The following is a 26424-nucleotide window of genomic DNA, read 5'->3' as shown; positions in this document are numbered from 1 at the left end:
CCCCGACATCTGACTGTGGCATTTCTTTTAAAGCCCTTTCAGTGATGTCGCCCCGACGTCCGACTGTGGCATTTCTTTTTTTTAAGCCCTTTCTGTGATGTCGCCCCGACGTCCGACTGTGGCATTTCTTTTAAAGCCCTTTACGTGGTGTCGCTAAGACGCCCGACTGTGGCATCATTCCCTTATATTTATTTGTTCACCTTTCGAGGCGTCGCTTCAGACACCCGATCGGTAGTTATTTATGTTTTGTTGGGATTTCAGGCGGACTACCGCCGTTCCCCTTTTACTTACCTTGTTATGCTAATTTTTTAAATGTACATTTGGTGAATTAATCATGACGCAACCATGCATGCATTTGTTATATCTTACGTCCGAACTGTCTTGCGAGTACTTTCAAAGTACTCACTGGCTTGTTGATTTGGCCAGATGCTGACGAAGGCGATCTCATGGATGAAGAGTTTGATAGCGAGTCCGACACCTAGAGGAGTCCCAGTCAGTCTCGTGCGACCCTGGATTTGGTCACTGTTTTATATCCGCTTCCGCTACCAAATAAATTCATCGAGCCTCACCTCGACGCTCGATGGGATGATAGACTTAGAGTCTTGTATTTCTCTCCCCGCTGTGTTTTTCCACCACCGCCATATCCTCGAGTCAGTAGTATGCCTCCACACCACTGTGTCATGTCCGCCATTATGTATAATTATTGGTGTGCTTGTAATAATTTGGTTGAGCAACCGTAGTTCAACCCTGTAATATATTTTATGCTACTGGCTTATTGTATCAAGAAATTGTCTACCAGTGAGGAGGATTTCTCTCATACTGGACTCAAAAGATTGGTTTCTCAATAAATATTTTTATTGGAAAACCGGTCGTGACAGTGCAACCTCGATCAACAATGCTAACATAGTTGGATCATATGATTATCCCTCAAAGTGCAATAAAGAATCACTCCCGAGTTCCTAGTAGCGGAGAACAAAAGATAGAAATTGTGTGTAGGGTAAGAAACCACCTCAAAGCTATTCTTTCCGTTCGATCTATCCTAGAGTTCGTACTAAAATAACGCAAGCTATTCTTTCCGATCGATCTACCCAAGAGTTTGTACTAGAATAACACCAAAGCAAATTCATATTCATAATACTCAATCCACACAAAGAACTACAAGGAGACCCCAAAGTTTCTATCGGAGAAAATATAATAAAAACATGCATCAACCCCTATGCATAGATTACCCCAATATCACCGCGGTAATCCGCAAGTTGAGTTCCATAACATATATCAAGTGAATCAATAATATACCCCAATGTCACCTCAAGTATTCATACCGCAAGACATACATCATGTGTTCTCAAATCTGAACATTTAATCTGACATGACAAAACTTCAAAGAGTATAGAGGGGAGAAACATCATATGATCCATCTATGCTAACAAAGTCCGTGATATAGATGATGAGAGAGAGAGAGATTAAACACATAGCTACTGGTACAAACCCTCAGCCCCGAGGGTGGACTACTCCCTCCTCATCGTGGTGGCCGCCGGGATGATGAAGATGGCCGCCGGAGATGATTCCCCCCTCCGACGGAGTGCCGAAATGGGTCTAGATTGGTTTTCGGTGGCTACGGAGCCATGCAGCGGTGGAACTTCTGATCTAGGTTAACCCCGATGGGTTTCGGAATATTTGGGAATTTATCGTGCAAAGAGGGGGTATGGGAGGCCACCGAGGTGGGCACAACCCACCTGGGCGTGCCAGGGGGGCCTGGCGCGAGCTGGTGGGTTGTGCCCCCATCGGGGCACCCCCAGGTGCTGCTCTGGCCCATGGGGAGTTTTCTGGCCCATAAAAAATCCACAAAATAGTTTTGCGGTGATTGGACTGCGTTTGATATTGATTTTCTGCTATGTAAAAGACATGCAAAAAAACAGCAACTGGAACTTGGCACTATGTCAATAGGTTAGTCCCAAAAAATGATATAAAATGATTATAATACATCCAAGAATGATAAAATAACAGCATGAATACTTCATAAGTTATAGATACGTTGGAGATGTATCACCTAATACCTTAGAAGATGAAGCATCACCCCATTCGACATTGGTGGGCAGAGATGAAACTTTTTGCACGTCCACCACCAAGTCCTTGCTTCCGGTCATATGATTTGTGGCTCCACTATCGAGCAACCATGATCCGCCACCGGAAGCAAACACCTACAAGAGATCAATGCTTGGTTTTAGGTACCCATTTTGTAATGGGTCCTTTGATCTTAGTGACAAGGGTCTTAGGAACCCAAATAGACCATTCAATGTACTCATAAGGAGAACCAGCAAATTTGGCATAAACATGCCCATCACTAGCACGGAATAACATATAAGAAGGGTTAAAGTCGCCAACTTTGTTGGAAGGAGTGGCATTGCCCTTCTTGATACCATCACCCTTCACGTTGTTCTTCTTCTCCTTAGAAGCACCCTCTCCCTCCTTCACAAAAGTTTGCTTGAGAGGAGGAGGTCGTTTGGCTTTGTCATTCTTCTTCTTATTCTTGGATTTGGGTGCAAACCCAATTCCCTCCTTGCCCACAACTTCCTTTTGATTGCTTAAAAGGTTGTTGAGGTTCTTCTCACCTTGTATGCAAGACACAAGGCCTTTCTCAAGTTGCTCCTTCAACTTGGCATTCTCCTCCACAAGATGCACATCCTCACAACACGGGTTAGTAGCATTTGCATTATCAATTAAAACCATATGAGGAAAAGTGGCTTTCTCCTTGATTAGCTCCACTTGGAGTTGACCATGAGACTCTTTGAGGCTAGCATGAGCACCCTTCAAGGCCTTGTGAGATGACGGTGTCCTGGACTAGGGGGTACTCACTACATCGTCTCCCGACCAAGTGGATCGGGCCGAGGACCCCCATGGCGGTTCACTCATGGGCCACTTCGAGCAGCCCATGCCGCATACAAGGAGTACTCCACAAGACTTGGTGACCAAGACAAGGACTCTTCTCTACCGGCGTATTCGCCTAGGACTCTTGTTATCCTAGGCCTCTGGTGCCTTATATAAGCCAAGGCCAGGCTAGTCGATAGATTATTATGATATTATTTATCATACCCTTAGGTTTTAGACCACAAAATATTATCTCGAGGTAGCTCAACTCTTGTAATCTTTATATTCATCAAGATAAATCAAGCAGGAAGTAGTGTATTACCTCCATTAAGAGGGCCCGAACCTGGGTAAACATCGTGTCCCCTGTCTCCTGTTACCCATTGATCCATGACACACAGCTTGGTATCCCCTGTTGGAAATATGCCCTAGAGGCAATAATAAAAGCATTATTATTATATTTCCTTGTTCATGATAATTGTCTTTATTCATGCTATAATTGTGTTATCCGGAAATCGTAATGCATGTGTGAATAACAGACACCAACATGTCCCTAGTGAGCCTCTAGTTGACTAGCTCGTTGATCAACAGATAGTCATGGTTTCCTGACTATGGACACTGGATGTCATTGATAACGAGATCACATCATTGGGAGAATGATGTGATGGACGAGACCCAATCCTAAACATAGCACAAGATCGTATAGTTCGTTTGCTAGAGTTTTGCAATGTCAAAGTATCTTTTCCTTAGACCATGAGATCGTGTAACTCCCGGATACCGTAGGAGTGCTTTGGGTATGCCAAACGTCACAACGTAACTGGGTGACCATAAAGGTAGACTACGGGTATCTCCGAAAGTGTCTGTTGGGTGACATGGATCAAGACTGGGATTTGTCACTCCGTATGACGGAGAGGTATCACTGGGCCCACTCGGTAATGCATCATCATAATGAGCTCAGAGTGACCAAGTGTCTGGTCACGGGATCATGCATTACGGTACGAGTAAAGTGACTTGCCGGTAACGAGATTGAACGAGGTATTGGGATACCGACGATCGAATCTCGGGCAAGTAACATATCGATAGACAAAGGGAATAGCGTACGGGGTTGATTGAATCCTCGACATCGTGGTTCATCCGATGAGATCATCGTGGAGCATGTGGGAGCCAACATGGGTATCCAGATCCCGCTGTTGGTTATTGACCGGAGAGTCGTCTCGGTCATGTCTGCTTGTCTCTCAAACCCGTAGGGTCTACACACTTAAGGTTCAGTTACGCTAGGGTTGTAGGGTTATGTATATGCAGTAACCCGAATGTTGTTGGAGTCCCGGATGAGATCCCGGACGTCACGAGGAGTTCCGGAATGGTCCGGAGGTAAAGATTTATATATGGGAAGTCCTGTTTCGGGCATCGGGACAAGTTTCGGGGTTATCGGTATTGTATCGGGACCACCGGAAGGGTCCCGGGGGTCCACCGGGTGGGTCCACCTGTCCCGGGGGGCCACATGGGCTGTAAGGGGGTGCGCCTTGGCCTAATGGGCCAAGGGCACCAGCCCCACATAGGCCCATGCGCCTAGGGTTTAAGGGGGAAAGAGTCCTAGGGGGTTAAGGCACCTCCTAGGTGCCTTGGGGGGGAGGGAAACCTCCCCTTGGCCGCCGGCCATAGGAGATTGGATCTCCTAGGCTGCGCACCCCCCCCCCCTTGGCCCTCCTATATATAGTGGGGGAGAGGAGGGACTTCATACCGGAACGCCTCGGCCTTTGGTTGCCTCCTTCTCCCTCCCCAACACCTCCTCAACCTCCATAGTGCTTAGCGAAGCTCTGCCGGAGTACTGCAGCTCCATCAACACCATGCCGTCGTGCTGCTGCTGGTGCCATCTCCCTCAACCTCTCCTCCCTCCCTTGCTGGATCAAGAAGGAGGAGACGTGGCTGTTCCGTACGTGTGTTGAACGCGGAGGTGCCGTCCGTTCGGCGCTGGTCATCGGTGATTTGGATCACGTCGAGTACGACTACCTCATCACCGTTCTTTTGAACGCTTCCGCTCGCGATCTACAAAGGTATGTAGATGTATCTAATCACTCGTTGCTAGATGAACTCCTAGATGATCTTGGTGAAACGAGTAGGAAAATTTTTGTTTTCTGCAACGTTCCCCAACAGTGGCATCATGAGCTAGGTCTATGCGTAGTTCTTCTTGCGCGAGTAGAACACAATTTGTTGTGGGCGTAGATTTGTCAACTTTCTTGCCGTTACTAGTCCTTTCTTGCTTCAGCGGTATTGTGGGATGAAGCGGCCCGGGCCAACCTTACACGTACGCTTACGTGAGACCGGTTCCACCGACTAACATGCACTAGTTGCATAAGGTGGCTGGCGGGTGTCTGTCTCTCCTACTTTAGTTGGAGCGGAATCGATGAACAGGGTCCTTATGAAGGGTAAATAGAAGTTGACAAATCACGTTGTGGCTTTAACGTAGGTAAGAAAACGTTCTTGCTAGAACCCTAATTCAGCCACATAAAACTTGCAACAACAATTAGAGGACGTCTAACTTGTTTTTGCAGCAAGTGGTTTGTGATATGATATGGCCAAAGTTGTGATGAATGATGAATGATCTATATGTGATGTATGAGATGTTCATGCTATTGTAATAGGATTCACGACTTGCATGTCGATGAGTATGACAACCGGCAGGAGCCATAGGAGTTGTCTTTATTCTTTTAATGACCTGCGTGTCATCGAGAAACGCCATGTAAATTACTTTACTTTATTGCTAAATGCGTTAGCCATAGTAGTAGAAGTAATAGTTGGCGAGCAACTTCATGGAGACACGATGATGGAGATCATGATGATGGAGATCATGGTGTCAAGCCGGTGACAAGATGATCACGGAGCCCCAAGATGGAGATCAAAGGAGCTATGTGAAAATGGCCATATCATGTCACGTTTATTATTTGATTGCATGTGATGTTTATCATGTTTTGCATCTTGTTTACTTAGAACGACGGTAGTAAATAAGATGATCCCTCACAATAAAATTCAAGAAGTGTTCCCCCTAACTGTGCACCATTGCGACAGTTCGCTGTTTCAAAACACCACGTGATGATCGGGTGTTTTATTCAGACGTTCACATACAACGGGTGTAAGACAGATTTACACATGCAAACACTTAGGTTGACTTGACGAGCCTAGCATGTACAGACATGGCCTCGGAACACAGAAGACCGAAAGGTCGAGCATGAGTCGTATAGAAGATACGATCAACATGAAGATGTTCACCGATGTTGACTAGTCCGTCTCACGTGATGATCGGACACGGTCTAGTTTAACTCGGATCATGTAATACTTAGATGACCAGAGGGATGTCTAATCTAAGTGGGAGTTCACTAATAATTTGATTAGTTGAACTTAATTATCATGAACTTAGTCTAAAATCTTTGCAATATGTCTTGTAGATCAAATGGCCAACGTGGTCCTCAACTTCAACGCGTTCCTAGAGAAAACTAAGCTGAAAGACGATGGCAGCAACTATACGGACTGGGTCCGGAACCTGAGGATCATCCTCATAGCTGCCAAGAAAGATTATGTCCTACAAGCACCGCTTGGTGACGCACCCGTTCTCCCTGCAGAACAAGATGTTATGAACGCTTGGCAGGCACGTTTCGATGACTACTCCCTCGTTCAGTGCGGCATGCTTTACAGCCTAGAGCCGGGGCTCCAAAAGCATTTTGAGAGACATGGAGCATATGAGATGTTCGAAGAGCTGAAAATGGTTTTCCAAGCTCATGCCCGGGTCGAGAGATATGAAGTCTCCGACAAATTCTTTAGCTGTAAGATGGAGGAAAACAGTTCTGTCAGTGAGCACATACTCACTATGTCTGGGTTGCATAACCGCTTGACTCAGCTAGGAGTTAATCTCCCGGATGATGCGGTCATTGACAGAATCCTCCAGTCGCTTCCACCAAGCTACAAGAGCTTTGTGATGAACTTCAATATGCAGGGGATGGAAAAGACCATTCCTGAAGTATTTGCTATGCTGAAATCAGCAGAGGTAGAAGTCAGAAAGGAACATCAAGTGTTGATGGTCAATAAAACCACTAAATTCAAGAAAGGCAAGGGTAAAAAGAACTTCAAGAAGGACGGCAAGGAGGTTGCCGCGCCCGGCAAGCAAGCTGCTGGGAAGAAGCCAAAGAATGGACCCAAGCCCGAGACTGAGTGCTTTTATTGCAAGGGAAGCGGTCACTGGAAGCGGAACTGCCCTGAGTACTTAGCGGATAAGAAGGCCGACAAAACAAAAGGTATATGTGATATACATGTAATTGATGTGTACCTTACTAGTGCCCGTAGTAGCTCCTGGGTATTTGATACCGGTGCAGTTGCTCACATTTGTAACTCAAAGCAGGGGCTGCGGAATAAGCGGAAACTGGCAAAGGACGAGGTGACGATGCGCGTCGGGAATGGTTCCAAGGTCAATGTGATCGCCGTCGGCACGCTACCTCTGCATCTCCCTTCGGGATTAGTTTTAAACCTTAATAATTGTTATTTAGTGCCAGCTTTGAGCATGAACATTGTATCGGGATCTCGTTTAATTCGAGATGGCTACTCTTTTAAATCTGAGAATAATGGTTGTTCCATTTTTATGAGAGATATGTTTTATGGTCATGCTCCTATGGTGAATGGTTTATTCCTTATGAATCTCGAACGTGATGCTACACATATTCATAATGTGAGTACCAAAAGAAGTAAAGTTGATAATGATAGTCCCACATACTTGTGGCACTGCCGCCTTGGTCACATAGGTGTCAAACGCATGAAGAAGCTCCATGCTGATGGACTTTTAGAGTCTCTTGATTATGAATCATTTGAAACGTGCGAACCATGCCTTATGGGTAAAATGACCAAGACTCCGTTCTCAGGAACAATGGAGCGAGCAACCGACTTATTGGAAATCATACATACCGATGTGTGCGGTCCAATGAGTGTTGAGGCTCGCGGTGGCTATCGTTATGTTCTCACCCTCACTGATGATTTAAGTAGGTATGGGTATATCTACTTAATGAAACACAAGTCTGAAACCTTTGAAAAGTTCAAGGAATTTCAGAGTGAGGTTGAAAATCAACGTGACAGGAAAATCAAGTTTCTACGATCAGATCGTGGAGGAGAATACTTGAGTCACGAGTTTGGGGCACACTTAAGAAAATGTGGAATAGTTTCACAACTCACGCCGCCTGGAACACCTCAGCGTAATGGTGTGTCCGAACGTCGTAATCGCACTCTGTTAGATATGGTGCGATCTATGATGTCTCTTACCGATTTACCGCTTTCTTTTTGGGGCTATGCTTTAGAGACTGCCGCATTCACTTTAAATAGGACTCCGTCAAAATCCGTTGAGACGACACCGTATGAATTATGGTTTGGGAAGAAACCTAAGCTGTCGTTTCTAAAAGTTTGGGGATGCGATGCTTATGTCAAGAAACTTCAACCTGAAAAGCTCGAACCCAAATCGGAAAAATGCGTCTTCATAGGGTACCCAAAAGAAACTATTGGGTACACCTTCTACCTTAGATCCGAAGGCAAGATCTTTGTTGCCAAGAATGGGTCCTTTCTGGAGAAAGAGTTTCTCTCGAAAGAAGTAAGTGGGAGGAAAGTAGAGCTTGATGAAGTATTGCCTCTTGAACCGGAAAATGGCGCAACTCAAGAAAATGTTCCTGAGGTGCCAGCACCGACTAGAGAGGAAATTGTCGGAGAGGTATCTCTGGGCCCTCTCAGTAATGCACATCACTATAAGCCTTGCAAGCAATGTGACCAATGAGTTGGTTACGGGATGATGCATTACGTAACGAGTAAAGAGACTTGCCGGTAACGAGATTGAACTAGGTATTGGATACCGACGATCAAATCTCGGGCAAGTAACATACCGATGACAAAGGGAACAACGTATGTTGTTATGCGGTTTGACCGATAAAGATGTTCGTAGAATATGTAGGAACCAATATGGGCGTCCAGGTTCCGCTATTGGTTATTGACCGAGAATAGTTCTAGGTCATGTCTGTTGGAAATATGCCCTAGAGGCAATAATAAAAGCATTATTATTATATTTCCTTGTTCATGATAATTGTCTTTATTCATGCTATAATTGTGTTATCTGGAAATCGTAATACATGTGTGAATAACAGACATCAACATGTCCCTAGTGAGCCTCTAGTTGACTAGCTCGTTGATCAACAGATAGTCATGATTTCCTGACTATGGACACTGGATGTCATTGATAACGAGATCACATCATTAGGAGAATGATGTGATGGACAAGACCCAATCCTAAACATAGCACAAGATCGTATAGTTCGTTTGCTAGAGTTTTGCAATGTCAAAGTATCTTTTCCTTAGACCATGAGATCGTGTAACTCCCGGATACCGTAGGAGTGCTTTGGGTATGCCAAACGTCACAACGTAACTGGGTGACTATAAAGGTAGACTACGGGTATCTCCGAAAATGTCTGTTGGGTGACATGGATCAAGACTGGGATTTGTCACTCCGTATGACGGAGAGGTATCACTGGGCCCACTCGGTAATGCATCATCATAATGAGCTCAGAGTGACCAAGTGTCTGGTCATGGGATCATGCATTACGGTACGAGTAAAGTGACTTGCCGGTAACGAGATTGAACGAGGTATTGGGATACCGACGATCGAATCTCGGGCAAGTAACATATCGATAGACAAAGGGAATAGCGTACGGGGTTGATTGAATCCTCGACATCGTGGTTCATCCGATGAGATCATCGTGGAGCATGTGGGAGCCAACATGGGTATCCAGATCCCGCTGTTGGTTATTGACCGGAGAGTCGTCTCGGTCATGTCTGCTTGTCTCTCGAACCCGTAGGGTCTACACACTTAAGGTTCAGTTACGCTAGGGTTGTAGGGATATGTATATGCAGTAACCCGAATGTTGTTCGGAGTCCCGGATGAGATCCTGGACGTCACGAGGAGTTCCGGAATGGTCCGAAGGTAAAGATTTATATATGGGAAGTCCTGTTTCGGGCATCGGGACAAGTTTCGGGGTTATCGGTATTGTACCGGGACCACCGGAAGGGTCCCGGGGGTCCACCGGGTGGGTCCACCTGTCCCGGGGGGCCACATGGGCTGTAAGGGGGTGCGCCTTGGCCTAATGGGCCAAGGGCACCAGCCCCACATAGGCCCATGCGCCTAGGGTTTAAGGGGGAAAGAGTCCTAGGGGGTTAAGGCACCTCCTAGGTGCCTTGGGGGGGAGGGAAACCTCCCCTTGGCCGCCGGCCATAGGAGATTGGATCTCCTAGGCTGCGCACCACCCCCCCTTGGCCCTCCTATATATAGTGGGGGAGAGGAGGGACTTCATACCGGAACGCCTCGGCCTTTGGTTGCCTCCTTCTCCCTCCCCAACACCTCCTCAACCTCCATAGTGCTTAGCGAAGCTCTGCCGGAGTACTGCAGCTCCATCAACACCACGCCGTCATGCTGCTGCTGGTGCCATCTCCCTCAACCTCTCCTCCCTCCCTTGCTGGATCAAGAAGGAGGAGACGTGGCTGTTCCGTACGTGTGTTGAACGCGGAGGTGCCGTCCGTTCGGCGCTGGTCATCGGTGATTTGGATCACGTCGAGTACGACTACATCATCACCGTTCTTTTGAACGCTTCCGCTCGCGATCTACAAAGGTATGTAGATGTATCTAATCACTCGTTGCTAGATGAACTCCTAGATGATCTTGGTGAAACGAGTAGGAAATTTTTTGTTTTCTGCAACGTTCCCCAACATCCCCTACCCGAGATCTACCGGTTTTGACACCAACAATGGTGCTTTTACTGAGAGTTCCATTGTGTGATAGGCAAAGGATCAATGGCTCGACTGTAGATCAACTGCGACATCGGCATCTTCATCGCCGGCTCGACTGGTCACCTTGGCTTGACCGAGGACTGCGCCTTCCTCCGATCGTCATGTTCGGACGAGGGCCTTCATCAACATCAACTCCGATCTCTATCATGATCATGGAGGAATCATCCATGGAGCTCAGGGGCTCGACATCAACATTGCCCTCGGGCGACCGTGCTGTTTTTTCGGACAGCGAACTTGTATCCGCCGCCACCACGTCCTCGAGCATCGCTTTGACGATTCCTTCCGTGGAATTGTGCGGAATTAAGTCTACAACAACCCTGTAAAATTTCGTCGCGTTCCGATGGAGCAATCTCCGCCGATCCGCGATATACCGGAGCCCTGTTGAATCTGGACGGGAATCTGGACGAGTTTAGGGCGTGGTCTACAAAGCCCAGCTCGGAGGTCCTTTATAAGATCCAACCGTTCATCTGCTGTGGAATTCCCATATCTACCACCCCTCAAAATTTCAGCTTGATCCGACGGTTCAAACTCCGGGAACCTTTCGATGAGTGGGCCAATTTTCTGACCTGTTTTTATGAACGGGATTTCGGACATTCTTTTTGAAGGAAGTTTTGTATGGGGTATTGAGTTCTATTCTCAAACACATCCCATTAACTTTAAAGCCTTTTCCAATATATTCTTCACCATCGCGCCAGTGTCAAACCAGCCTGACAATGTTGCTGCACGGCTGTCGACCTGCGCTAGACGGATCGTCGCTTCATCAGCCAAGCCGACCTCATTGGATCATCATCTCGGCAAGCCGAACAAGAGTTCGGCATCGCGAAGACTAAATTATCACCAATACAATTGCCCCATGGATAGCACAGGTCAGGCGCGCCGACATCGCCGTTCGGTCACTTTATCAATCCGGCTTTGACCGCGTCACAAGTTATGACCAGCGTCGGCATGACCGCATTATTGCTTATTCAAGCCGATGTCCATCACGCCAAACTTCTTCAACACCTCGGCTGACATGGCAGCTGCAACGTCTCCTTACCGACCCGCTCCGTTACCTCGGCCTAGACCGGGGGCTTCGCCACCATCTCTTCATCAACCTACTCCGGAGACTTCGGCATCACCAGCTGACCAGCTTCGTCACGTTAGCTGGACTGGGGGCTTTGTCTCGGCGAGCCAACCTTTGCCAGCATCGCCATGCCGTCGCTTCATCGCCCATTAGGCAATGGGTGTGCGAATCGAGTCCCAAATTTGGGAGTAATCTTTCTTCATATTGCTACAACAGATAAACCAGGTGCTATTAATCCTAGCAATTTTTTCTTGCTTGGGTTTATTTTTTCTGAGGAATTATTACTCTGTTTTGTTCCATCATCTGTACACAGGTCTGTCAAATGGTGGCCGCATTAACGAGGGTCACGTGGTGGTTGGGTCAGTTTCCGTATACAGTTCGGCGAACGCCGAATCCGAAACCCGGACCGGCCTGTGAATTCAGGCTTTGCCACGCCTTCACCGCGTCACGCTGACGCCCTGCATCAACATTGACTTCAGCACCAGGCCACATATCTTTAAATAAATTATTTTTGCGGAAAGCAATTACACAAGGATCTTATATATATTTATATTATTCTTTCTGGACCGCACTATTTTATGTGTGTAGGTGATCGACTTCGACTGCGTCATGCGGTCACTTCGGCAAGCCAACGTCATCGTCCCAATTATCATAAATCGGCTCGCATGATCACCTTGTTATTGAATTGCCATACTGACATGTTCGGTTGCCTTTGGGACTTCGGCATCATCAAGAGGGTCCTACCTCACCGGGTGTTCGGCGCACGGGCCATATTTCTTTTATTACTCACTTTGCATAAATTATTAATCATGCAACTTTTTTTAAATTTTTTATTATTATTAATATTATCTCCGGCTTGCACCATCTTTGTGCACAGGTAAATGATCCGGATTGGGCAGCGCTGTCACCTCGGTGTATCGACATACCACATCACCTCGGCTGGACGGGGGGCATCGTCAGCACTTCATTAACCCACGCCTGGTACTTCGGCGTCACACTGCCAGCCTGCATCGGCCGTGCTATATTGCCACTTCGGAGCGTAGAGCTCTTTGCTCTACCACCTTGGGACCGGCTTGGGGGCTGGGACCTCGTCCCGCCGTAAGCTCGGACCACGTCATCAATGTCAAACACATTAACCAGCTAAGTTGCTTTTATGCTCAAAGTTTAAATTTTTTAATTTGTGTTCGGTTCGACCATGCTCACAACCGTTGTTTTATTAAAAACACTTCATTTCCCCTGTTAACTGAGGGCTCTTAGATTTATGTGAGCTGTTTTATAATAAGTGTACTTCTTCTTAGTCGTTGCAAAGTCTTTTTCTATCACTCCTTTTTTCGATGCGAGTGTGTGGTCAATAGCAGGGGAGCCTAATTTCTCTCTCAAAGCCGCCAGAGTTTAGTTTGCTAAACTGGCCTAACGAGAAGTACTCCGCCTTCGGGATAGGAGGTTGACACTGTAGGCTGACCCGCTTAAAGTCTTGAGATAGGATGTGTCATGTTAAAGCACGACAGAAGCACTTTTTTCTGAAGACCAATTTTCGGATTGGCACCGAACACTTGATCTAGTTCGAACGTCAAGTTTTTACTGAAGTTTTTGGTTTTCCAAGCCTATGGCACTTTTAAACTATTTGTGTGTTTCCAGCATAAGTCTCGAAGTGCAGCGCCGGACACCTTTGGAGATTCAGCAAAAAACATTCTCGGATATTGCTATATATGCATCGGTTTCGAATTGTGTCTTCTGTCAATAGTTGGGTTGCCCGGCTCCTGTGCTTGCCTCCTACGTTCCTCTTTGTTCGGCTAGGTGTGCAAATGGAGAACCACTGCGATTGTGCCTCCAGCTCGCATGGTTAAGCGCCTTAGTGGAGAAAGCCGAAAACTGACTGTCACAATAAGCGTAAACTGGTCAGCGATCCGATGACTGTGTTAAACTATACGATCGATGGAGGTCACCCCATGTTAAGCGACGGGCCGTTCATAATATTGGCCGAAGTGTTAACGGCTTGACCTCAGCTGTCGCCGAACATTAACCGGGGGCTAATATTTGGCCTCCCAAATTTAAGCTCCTATGACTAAGTGAAAGTTATAAAGCCCGCATATCTGATTGCCTCGTTTCCGCTAACACAACCGCCTTCGGGCACCGAGACGTTGGCTAAGGGTTGTTTTTTTATTGCGGAAGCACCCTACGTAGCATCTACAAAGGGGTAGAAGCCGACGATGGGCCACTTTCAAATGATAAACGGTCGCAACGGAGTCAAAATAAACATATATCATCAGCGTTTGTATTCATTATACGTGCACTGCCTTCCATAATTATCGTTATCAAGCCATACATATGCATCAATTTCACTTAAGATCTTGGCCAAGCTGGGTTTCCTGGCTCCTGTGCTTACCCCTACGTTCCCGATTGTTCGGCTAGGCGGTAAAGGGAGCACCTCTGTGATTGTTACTACCAGGTCATCCGGGTTAGTACCTCAGACTGGGTGAAGCCGAAAGCTAGCCATCTGAAAGGATGTAATTGCTCGGCAACGACGGAAGTGAAAATTTAGGTTCGCTAAAGACCACATAGTTCGGGAACTTTCCCCAAACTAAATCCTCAATATTTTGCTCCCACATTGATCGGAGCTGAGGTTTCATGATCATGATCAGCATGACAACCCAAAGAAAGGAACCGATAGAGGGACTATTTTCCTTGGAAGATGTTTCTTACACTAAAAAGTAATATAACATATCTCTCCGCGTATCTTTGTTTATAAAACCGTATGACCGGATTGCCTTGTTTGTCGTAAATCTTTGCTCTTATAAAGGCTTTATAAAGAAGGACAAACACTCCTCGGCTGCTGGCCGAGGAGGTTGAAGCCGATGGTCGGTCAACAAAGTTTTGTACAATTCGGATCCAAGCATTAATGATGTAAAATACTTGGATACATAGGATCATAAATTGTGAGTAAGTCAATTTATTGCATCCCATCTTTTAAAACCAAGGGGCACAATCTTGCTGAGCCAACCGAGCAACTTACATAAAGCTCTCCTAAATCCCAAGTAGCATCGATTTCCTATCTATTAAGCCCCTTGGGGCCAACCTTGGCGAACCCAGCTTTCGCTGGCTCTAGCTCCTTTAAGAGGTCTTTATTCTCTTTTTGAGAAGTTTGTGTTAAACACAACAAAATATTTCTGTCAAACGGATATCGATCCTTAATTTGGCCACCCGTTCCCACATTAAGGCTCGGGGGCTACTGGGCTTTGCGCTCATTATTTATAAATATTAAAGGGGCACATCGATCCCCTGATCTGGCGTTGCCACCCGACCAGTGGCTCAGGTGCTACTGCATTGCCTATTCAATGCAGAAAATTCAAAGTGCTCAGTGTTCGGCATAACCGAACTATGGACAAGTGCGTCTTCGGACGACAATAAGTACCATATGGGACTTATCCGGCATCAAGCTGATATATCACGGCGACTTCTCACGACCCTCTCTCAGGGGCCCGTCCGCCGATCACTATTACCTCTAATATATTACACTGCGTTTCTATTCCTATGTATGCTGCCGAGCTAGGAGTTGATCCTCAGGCCGATTTCACGACCTGAGTCTCAGAAGCTACTAGGATCAGCGGTTTCATATTTTCCTTCAGGTGCATCTCGGATTTTAGGCCGACAGACACCTTGAGGGCTACTAGCAATACATATTGTCGACAAATAAATTTATACGCATCGGAAATAAAATCCGCAAACAATCAGCCCATGACCGAGGTGTTGAGCCACCTCGAAAGCAGTTCGGCAAATAGCTCGGATGCAAGTGGCTGGCTCCTTAGAGGGCGTTTCCGGCATTAAGCTCGGATAAAACTTTTTGAAACAAGGTGATCTATGCCACCTCGGATATAGTTCGGCGTTGGAGCTTGGACATAGTCCGGTGTTGGAGCTCGGACACAGTCCGGCGTTGGAGCTTGGATACAGTCCAACGTTGGAGCTTGGATACAGTCCGGCGTTGGAGCTTGGATGCAATCCAGTGTTGGAGCTCGAACGCAAGAGGACACTGCCGCACGGGAAACACTCCAAACCCGAGGTGCGGAATAAAAATAACAAGGCATTGATAAAGGCTGAAGACTTAAAGGTCTCCTCGGATACCCGATGTGTAAACTCTTTGAATTCACTTCGGCGATCCTCAAGATCGAAGATGAGAAGATTTGTTGAACCAGTTTTCAAGACCGAAGATGAAGAACAGTTCGGAAGAATCGAGGAGCGTCCCCAACTTGAAGACCGGTTCAGGGGGCTACTGACGGTGTCCTGGACTAGGGGGTACTCACCACATCATCTCCCGACCAGGTGGATCGGGCCGAGGACCCCCGGCGGTTCACTCATGGTCCACTTTGGGCAGCCCATGCCGCATACAAGGAGTATTCCACAAGACTTGGTGACCAAGACAAGGACTCTTCTCCACCGGTGTATTCAACTAGGACTCTTGTTATCCTAGGCCTCTGGTGCCTTATATAAGCCAAGGCCAGGCTAGTCGATAGAATATTATGATATTATTCATCATACCCTTAGGTTTTAGACCACAACATATGATCTTGAGGTAGATCAACTCTTGTAATCTCTATATTCATCAAGATCAATCAAGCAGAAAGTAGGGTATTACCTCCATTAAGAGGGCCCGAACCTGGGTAAACATCGTGTCCCCTGTCTCCTGTTACCCATTGATCCATGACACATAGCTTGGGACCCCCTTCCCGAGATCTACCGGTTTTGACACCGACATGAGCCTTGTCAAGTATATCAAACTCCTCCTTGAGTCTAGCATGCATGGTCAACCCGAAGTTTGGCCTTCTTAGAATTTAGCACACGAGATACAACAAGAGCATGATCAAGATCTTTCTTTAATTTAGCATGATCATCATTGTGTGACTCCTCAAGAGCCAAACAATGACCATGCTCTTCCTCAAGAGCATTAGAGAGATTCAATATCTCATCGGCATAGTCACGACTATTCCCTTCCATCTTAGAGATGGTTCCTTCGTGAGCCTCGATCATGTCATTGGCCTCACCAAGTTGTTCCAAGAGAGCAATGAAGTGCTTCTTGGGTTTACCCTTGAGCTTACTCATAAAAGACTCAAATTCATTTTCTTCCTCCTTCGACCCCTCACTTTCATCAATGCAATCCGTCAAGGAAGGATTAGTAGTGAAGGTGGTTTTGATGTCGGGGGTTACCTTGTTGGTGGCTTTAGCCATGAGGCACTTGGCGATGATGTTCTTGTTGGGAGAGTCAAAGAGGGACACCCGTGAAGTTGTTGCAATGGCAACAGAGGCCATGGCAACCGTCTCACCGTCATCACCATCATCATCATCATCCTCATTGTACTCTTCTTGTGCCACCAACCCCTTGGGAGGAGCCTTCTTGGTGAAGTTGTTCTTGTTGGGGAAGGACTTGGCCTTGTCTTTTCAGATAAGCTTGCCACCATTGTCTCCCCTCTTCTCGTACGGGCATTCCGCAACAAAATGGCTTAGATTGCCACAATTATAGCATATCCTCACGTGTTGCTTGCCCTTGGCACCACTTGAGTTGTTCTTGTTGAAGTTCGGCCTTGAGTTCTTCTTGCTCCAAAATTGCCGTGAAGCGAGAGCCATGTGTTCATGATAAGAATATTTTGTATCTTCGGGGTTACTCTCCTCTTCTTCCTCTTCACCCTCTTCTTCCTCTTCACCCTCTTCTTCCACACTGGCCTTGGCCTTCAAAGCAAGGTTGGGCTTCTTTACTCATTGAGAACACAACACCGCATTGTCGGAGGTCTTTTCCAAGATCCTCATAGCAACAAACTCATCCAACACTTCACTTGAGGACAAGGCATGGAAGTCCGGCCTTTGACTGATGACGAAGGACATTGCCTTATGGTAGGGCATCATGGCCTTGAGAAACTTGCACTTGATACAATTGTCATCTGTATCCTTGCTCCCATTATCTCAGAGTGAGACCGCGAGAGTGGTTAATCTCTGATAAAGCTCACGAGGTTCTTCATCTTCATTCATTGCAAACTCATCGGCTTCATCTTGCACCACTTCAAAGTTTGAGCGTTGAATGCTTGCGCTTCCCTTGTAAATGGAAACAACATGTTGCCATGCTTCCTTGGCCACGGTGAAAGGTCGGAGGTGCGCAATATCTTTGGGTGGAATTGCTTCTTAGAGAATGAAGAGAGCGGACTCGTTGAATTGATGATCCGTGGCTTCTCTAAGAGTGAAGTTGCTTGGGTCGTGCGGGTACAAACCTTGCTCAATAATTCTCCAAAGATTAGTAGAACTATGATTTAAAAGACGTTTAAAGCGATAGACCCAAGAGGCAAAATCCTCATTTTTCACAAGCTTAGGAGGAGGACCAACATGATTCATATGTGTGGAGGGAACCGGTCCTCAATAAGTAATTGGAGATTCAACATGGGGAAAGATGCCATTTCCACTTCTACGACTAGGCAAAGGAACTTGATCACTAGTAGCTTCCCCCTTGTTGGAGTTAGCATCCGTTACCTTGTTAGTGGGGGCAACTGTTGGGCAACATAGTAATTTCAAAAAAATCCTACGCACACGCAAGATCATGGTGATGCAAAGCAACGAGAGGGGAGAGTGTTGTCCATGTACCCTTGTAGACCGTAAGCGGAAGCTTTATGACAACGCGGTTGATGTAGTCGTACGTCTTCACGATCGACCGATCCTAGCACCGAAGGTACGTCACCTCCGCGATCTGCACACGTTCGGCTCGGTGACGTCCCATGAACTCACGATCCAGCAGAGTGTCGGCGAAGAGCTTCGTCATCACGACGGTGTGATGACGGTGATGATGAAGCTACCAGCACAGGGCTTCGCCTAAGCACTACGACGATATGACGGAGGTGGATTATGGTGGAGGGGGGCACCGCACACGGCTAAGAGATCAATGATCAACTTGTGTGTCTATGGGGTGCCCCCCTCCCCCATATATAAAGGAGTGGAGGAGGGGGAGGGCCGACCCTCTCTATGGCGTGCCCTAGGGGAGTCCTACTCCCACCGGCAGTAGGATTCCCCCCTTCCAAGTAGGAGTAGGAGAGGAAGTAAGGAGGAGAGAGGGAGGAAGGAAAGGGGGGCCGGCCCCCCTGTAACGCCCCGAGACCGACGCTCCAGAAGACTTCCATATATTCCGAGTTTCGCCGTGTGTTTCTTTTATGCTTGCTCTTTTATTTTTTGCATTGCATCATGTCATCATGCCATCATATCATTAATTTTTAAAACTCTTCCAAATAAATTGCATGGATCTTCGGTCCATTTAAATCGAGGGTAGGGTGACTTCTCTTTATAACATACCCTCCCGATATTTAGGGAGATATTATTAAATATTCCACTAATTCGGAATCACCCATAACCCACTTGCAAAATAATTCTCCATGCCTTTGTTATCTCACTTCTTGGTCTCCAACCTTGGCCATAAATTATTTCGTCATTTTCCGGAGCCCCACCGAAATCCTCAACATTTTTGGACCTTCCCTACCCTCACTTCCTATTCGAATCATTTGAATTTTAAATCAAATGAGTTGAATTCAAATCTTTCAATCATGGCCTTTTCTATTTTCTCGGAACAAGCACATTTTTGTGAGTTCGGGAAAACTATCTGCGTGTCCAACTTCTTCCCCTAACCCCTCTTTCTTTTCTTTCTTAATCTCTGTTTTTTTTCTTTTCTTTTAGTAGAGAGAGAAGGAGCCCAGCAGCCTGGGCCTCCCAACCTCCCGTGCCGGCCCAAGGCCAAGGCCCACCTAACCCTCTAACCCTAGCCCGAACCCCTGCCCGATCCCCTCCTCTCACTCGCTCACTCCCACGACCGGTGTCGGCAAGTGCGACGCCTGCGCCCATCTCTGTTGCATCACCCGCGGCCTCCTCCTCGTCGCCCCGCGCCTCCCGGAGGGCCACCCTGCGCGCGACCCCGCCTCCTTGTCTGCCCAGCGCCGCTGCCTCACCAGCTCCTCCGCTGGATCTCGCCTCCGTCAGAGACGGCAGCAGCAACAGCTACACCTTCCCTGTTGTGGCCATCCCCTGCTCGTATTGTCGCCCGAAGACCCGTGTACCTGATTCGCCAAGTACCGTCTCCGGGATTCACCAGTACCGTGACTGCAGCCGGTGTGCATTTTTTTGTCAAGTCCGACTACACGTGTACGACTACATCCGAGGTGGATTTCGTCAAGTACCCCTTCGGATGCGCCAAGTTCGACTACACGGTGACGCGCCAAGTACCCCTTCGTTTCGTCAATACAGGCAAGTTCAGAAGATCCCAAGTACCACTACGACCCGTGTACCACGACGAACATGTACGGCTACATGACGACCCGACGACCACCGAACCGGAAACGCCAAGTACCCCTACGCGCGAAGACGCCAAGTCCGTTTCGGGATTCATCAAGTACTGCTATCGATGACTCGAACATCCACGAAACGTGTACCACTACTGTCACGAGTACCTCTACCCTCGACCCCATGGGCGTCAAGTTCCTCTATGAAACGTGTACCACTACTTCCACTATGAGATGTACCACTACCATCGCCAAGATCGTGAGTACCTCTACCGACGCCGTGTACGACTACTTCCCACGACGACCCGTGAACTTCTACTTCCACTACCGTCGCGAGAACAACTACTTCCTCTACATTGCACCGTCTCGAATGCACGCTTTGATGGTATAACCCCGAGATGCCGCCCGTGAACGAATGCATGTTGTATGAGATGCCCGTTTGCACCGTGTCTGAAATTGTCGCTCGCTTGTTCCTCCTCGTTGCCATGCCATCGTCATGTGGGACACCCGGAATCCGGGATCACCCCACCATCCTTGCATGACTCGCTCACGCCCACTTCCTTTTGCACCGGTATCTCCGTGAGCTACCGGAACCGATATGTTGCCGTGGCACCATTTTTGTTATCGTTGTCGTGGCACCCCTTTTGTTCCGCCATGGCGACCAAATGCTCCCTATCATCTTAGATGTCAACATTTTCATAAAATTTCTTTAAAACTTACATATGTCATCCGCATCATGATAACAACATTTAAATGTTTATATTTGTTGTTTCCATTAATTTGCTAAATGCATATGGGGTTTTACCGGAATTGTTGTTTGTTATATCCGGCCCCATTTAAATTGTTTAGATGGTATAGTTTTGTTATGCTTCACCTCTTGCCATGTTTAACAACATTTAATATTGCTGGGTACATAACCGAGAGAGAACTAAATAATTGATGTGGTGTTTCGTCAATATGCAACTCGCTGCATATTGAGCTCCATTTAACTTGTAGTTTTGTTTGTGCATATTGCCATGCCATGCCTCATTAAACCGGACATGCATCATACTCGTTTGTGCATCATGACATGTTTATGTGATGGTTGTTTACTATGTTGTTTGCTTCTTTCCGGTTTGCTTCTCTCGTTAGCTTCGGTTTCGTTCCGGAGTTGTGAGGATTCGTTCGACTACGTCCGTTTGTCTTCTTCATGGACTCGTTCTTCTTCCTTGCGGGATTTCAGGCAAGATGACCATACCCTCGAAATCACTTCTATCTTTGCTTGCTAGATGCTCGCTCTTTTGCTATGCCTATGCTACGATGCCTACCACTTGCTATATCATGCCTCCCATATTGCCATGTCAAGCCTCTAACCATCCTTTCCTAGCAAACCGTTGTTTGGCTATGTTACCGCTTTGCTCAGCCCCTCTTATAGCGTTGTTAGTTGCAGGTGAAGATGAAGTTTGTTCCTTGTTGGAACATGGAGATGTTGTTCCTTGTTGGAACATGTTTACTTGTTGGGATATCACAATATATCTTATTTAATTAATGCATCTATATACTTGGTAAAGGGTGGAAGGCTCGGCCTTATGCCTGGTGTTTTGTTCCACTCTTGCCGCCCTAGTTTCCGTCATACCGGTGTTATGTTCCTTGATTTTGCGTTCCTTACACGGTTGGGTGATTTATGGGACCCCCTTGACAGTTCGCTTTGAATAAGACTCCTCCAGCAAGGCCCAACATTGGTTTTACCATTTGCCACCTAAGCCTTTTTCCCTTGGGTTCTAAGACTCAAGGGTCATCTTTCTTTTACCCCCCCCCCCCGGGCCAGCCCTCCTTCGAGTGTTGGTCCAAACTAGAGCACCGTGCGGGACCATTCCTTGGCAACTTGGATTACGTCGGTACCTGTACGCTTAGCTTATCCGGTGTGCCCTGAGAACGAGATATGTGCAGCTCCTATCGGGATTTGTCGGCACAACGGGTGGTCTTGCTGGTCTTGTTTTATTGCTGTCGAAATGTCTTGTAGTCCGGGATTCCGAGACTGATCGGGTCTTCCCGGTAGAAGGAATATCCTTCGTTGACCGTGAGAGCTTATAATGGGCTAAGTTGGGACACCCCTGCAGGGTATTATCTTTCGAAAGCCGTGCCCGCGGTTATGAGGCAGATGGGAATTTGTTAATGTCCGGTTGTAGAAAACCCGAAGTTGATCTTAATTAAAATACACAAACCGCGTGTGTAACCGTGATGGTCTCTTCTCGGCGGAGTCCGAGAAGTGAACACGGTGTTGGAGTTATGCTTGACGTAAGTAGTTTCAGGATCACTTCTTGGTCATAGTTGTTCGACCGTGCTTTTGCCTTCTCTTCTCGCTCTCTTTTGCGTATGTTAGACACCAGATATGCTAGTCGCTTGCTGCAGCTCCACCTCACTACCCTGTCCTACCTTTAAGCTTAAATAGTTTTGATCTCGCGGGTGTGAGATTGCTGAGTCCCCGTGACTCACAAATACTTCCAAAACCAGTTTGCAGGTGCCGATGAAACCGTGCAGGTGACGCACCCGAGCTCAAGGAGGAGCTCGATGAAGATCTTGTTCATTGTGTTGTTTCGTTTCAGTTGATCAGTAGTGGAGCCCAGTTGGGACGATCGGGGATCTGTGTAGCATTTGGGGTAGTCTTCTTTTATTTTGGTTCCGTAGTCGGACCTTGATTGTATCTGTATGATGTAATGCTTTACTCTTGTATTGTGTGAAGTGGCGATTGTAAGCCAACTATGTATCTCTTTCCCTTATGTATTACATGGGTTGCGTGAAGATTACCTCACTTGCGACATTGCTTTCAATGCGGTTATGCCTCTAAGTCATGCTTCGACACGTGGGAGATATAGCCGCATCGAGGGCGTTACAAGTTGGTAATCAGAGCCATCCCCGACTTAGGAGCCCCCTGATTGATTGTTTGCTAGCGTTGTTGAATCTAGAACAAAAATGTTTTGAGTCTTAGGATTATATATATCGGAGAGTAGGATTATTTTTACTCCCCAGTCCCTTCGTCGCTCTGGTGAGGTCTCCTGACGTAGAAGTTTTGACTCTCCTCTCCTCAAATTTCACTAAAAAAAAATTAGGATCATGCGGGTATCTTGGAATCGTTCCGATGGTTTTTTGACGAGAACATTGTTCTTGGTGCCTCCTGACATTTAGGGGTTGTGGCAGTGTCCCGGGGAGTTGAGCTCCGAGGTGTTGTCGTCACAATTTTATCGTTGCAGTTCTGGAATACCTGAGTTTTGCCGACATCGAAAATCTCTTTTGTGCAGTTGTTGGTGAGATAACCTCGATAACCCAGTACTGGGGTGAGTTCGAGAGTATTGCCATGACTCGTATAACGGATGCTTTTCGAAGGTCGAGGTAAACGATTTCCGAAGGTTTCTTGGTTATGTGTTGATGTATGGATACAGCTAGATCTAGGTATTGTTAGTTTGGGTGATATATTTTGTGTCCCCTGTATCCCCAACACCAGATTGCATAACCAGAAAGTTTTGGGAGTTTATAGGTGGGAATTCAAGTAGCTCCTAGAATATCTTTCCAACAGATGCATGATATGGGATTGGGTAAATCTCTATCATATGTATTTGTTCCGGCTTATTCCGCAAGCCAAATCCTTTGTTTTGTTTTATTTGTGGTATTCGAGTTGCTTCAATGCCAAGTGTTGATTCCATACCTTATTCTAAACGGTGTTCTCATATTGCTATGGGAATACTAATCCTTCTTGATCATCGAGGTCGTCATGTTAATTCTTTTCCAACCGGCGTGCTTCTCTTTAAGTGGATCCGATCATTTCAACATTTGCGAGATCAAATTCTAAGTTTTCTCAACGGTGTTCGTTTCATCCGACCCAAGTTGTTTTTGTTTTCCCGCCCTCCCACCCTTTTCTTCAAGGAATCAGATTTTTTTAATCAAGTATCCATTTATTTATGTGAAGTCTCTTCACTCTTTTCAATCAATGTTCTGATCCAGTGATCCCTCATAAAGAGGCTCAACAGCTCCAAGTTCATCATTCTTCATCCTCGTATTCTTTTCCGGTGGATTTAACTCAAGCTTTCAGTGTTGATCATATTCCTTTCCTTGTTGCAAATGTTTTCTCATGCTGGTGCACCTCTTAATCATCCACTTCTCTCTATTCAATTGCTATCTGGAGTGATGAAGATATCTCAGAAGATTCAAGTTTCCATTCTCAATTCACTCAAGTTCTTTTGAGGATGCTATCTCATTCAACCCATTTAATTCAACCGGTGCAATCTCTCTTTTCAAGCAATCGTTCAACGGTGTTTTCAAGCTCATTTGTGGTAGAAGTTGTCATTTTCTTCTCCATTCCTTTATTCCAATGATCTATCTTCAATTTTTCTTCCGGAGGCATTGTGATGTTGCTCTCTTCGACCCATCATCTTGTTTTGTCAAGACCATGTCCTTTTCCTTGCTTATCGATTTAACCGGAGTGTTGTGTCTATCGTTCCTCTTTTAACCGGAGTCTCATCCAGGTGCTTTCATTTTGCCAAGTTCATGATTCTAATTCCTTCCATTTTCAGTCGGAGTGCTCTCCAAATTATATCATTCTTAGTCCTTCTCTATCTTGTTTTAACCGGAGTGGTTTCAAAATCTATCTTGTCCCCTAAGCTCTTGGTTCTCATCATGTTCTTTGTTCTTCTCTGCTAACAAAGTGTTCACAATCTTGTTCATCTCCATTGTATTCTTCTTTCAATTTTTCAACCTCTCAAGGTTCGTGGTTTCACTCGTTCGTCAAAGAAGCAACTTAGTTTTACCTATTTCTTCTTCCGTTTTTTCTATCCGGTGCCATCCTAGATCTCGGGACGAGATCCTCTCGTAGTGGTGGAGTGTTGTAACGCCCCGAGACCGATGCTCCAGAAGACTTCCATATATTCCGGGTTTCGCCGTGTGTTTCTTTTATGCTTGCTCTTTTATTTTTTGCATTGCATCATGTCATCATGCCATCATATCATTAATTTTTAAAACTCTTCCAAATAAATTGCATGGATCTTCGGTCCATTTAAATCGAGGGAAGGGTGACTTCTCTTTATAACATACCCTCCCAATATTTAGGGAGATATTATTAAATATTCCACTAATTCGGAATCACCCATAACCCACTTGCAAAATAATTCTCCATGCCTTTGTTATCTCACTTCTTGGTCTCCAACCTTGGTCATAAATTATTTCGTCATTTTCCGGAGCCCCACCGAAATCTCAACATTTTTGGACCTTCCCTACCCTCACTTCCTATTCAAATCATTTGAATTTTAAATCAAATGAGTTGAATTCAAATCTTTCAATCATGGCCTTTTCTATTTTCTCGGAACAAGCACATTTTTGTGAGTTCGGGAAAACTATCTGCGTGTCCAACTTCTTCCCCTAACCCCTCTTTCTTTTCTTTCTTAATCTCTATTTTTTTTTCTTTTCTTTTAGTAGAGAGAGAAGGAGCCCGGCAGCCTGGGCCTCCCAACCTCCCGCGCCGGCCCAAGGCCAAGGCCCACCTAACCCTCTAACCCTAGCCCGAACCCCTGCCCGATCCCCTCCTCTCACTCGCTCCCTCCCGCGACCGGTGTGGGCAAGTGCGACGCCTGCGCCCATCTCTATTGCATCACCCGCGGCCTCCTCCTCGTCGCCCCGCGCCTCCCGGAGGGCCACCCTGCGCGCGACCCCGCCTCCTTGTCTGCCCAGCGCCGCTGCCTCGCCAGCTCCTCCGCTGGATCTCGCCTCCGTCAGAGACGGCAGCAGCAACAGCTGCACCTTCCCTGTTGTGGCCATCCCCTGCTTGTATTGTCGCCCGAAGACCCGTGTACCTGATTCGCCAAGTACCGTCTCCGAGATTCACCAGTACCGTGACTGCAGCCGGTGTGCATTTTTTTTCAAGTCCGACTACACGTGTACGACTACATCCGAGGTGGATTTCGTCAAGTACCCCTTCGGATGCACCAAGTTCGACTACACGGTGACGCGCCAAGTACCCCTTCGTTTCGTCAATACCGGCAAGTTCAGAAGATCCCAAGTACCACTACGACCCGTGTACCACGACGAACATGTACGGCTACATGACGACCCGACGACCACTGAACCAGAAACGCCAAGTACCCCTACGCGCGAAGACGCCAAGTCCGTTTCGGGATTCATCAAGTACCGCTATCGATGACTCGAACATCCACGAAACGTGTACCATTACTGTCGCGAGTACCTCTACCCTCGACCCCGTGGGCGTCAAGTTCCTCTATGAAACGTGTACCACTACTTCCACTATGAGATGTACCACTACCGTCGCCAAGATCGCGAGTACCTCTACCGACGCCGTGTACGACTACTTCCCACGACGGC

The sequence above is a fragment of the Triticum dicoccoides genome, chromosome 5B (assembly GCF_002162155.2).
Source record: "Triticum dicoccoides isolate Atlit2015 ecotype Zavitan chromosome 5B, WEW_v2.0, whole genome shotgun sequence".
Classification (NCBI taxonomy): Eukaryota; Viridiplantae; Streptophyta; class Magnoliopsida; order Poales; family Poaceae; genus Triticum; species Triticum dicoccoides.
Note: the sequence above shows the minus strand (reverse complement) of the source record.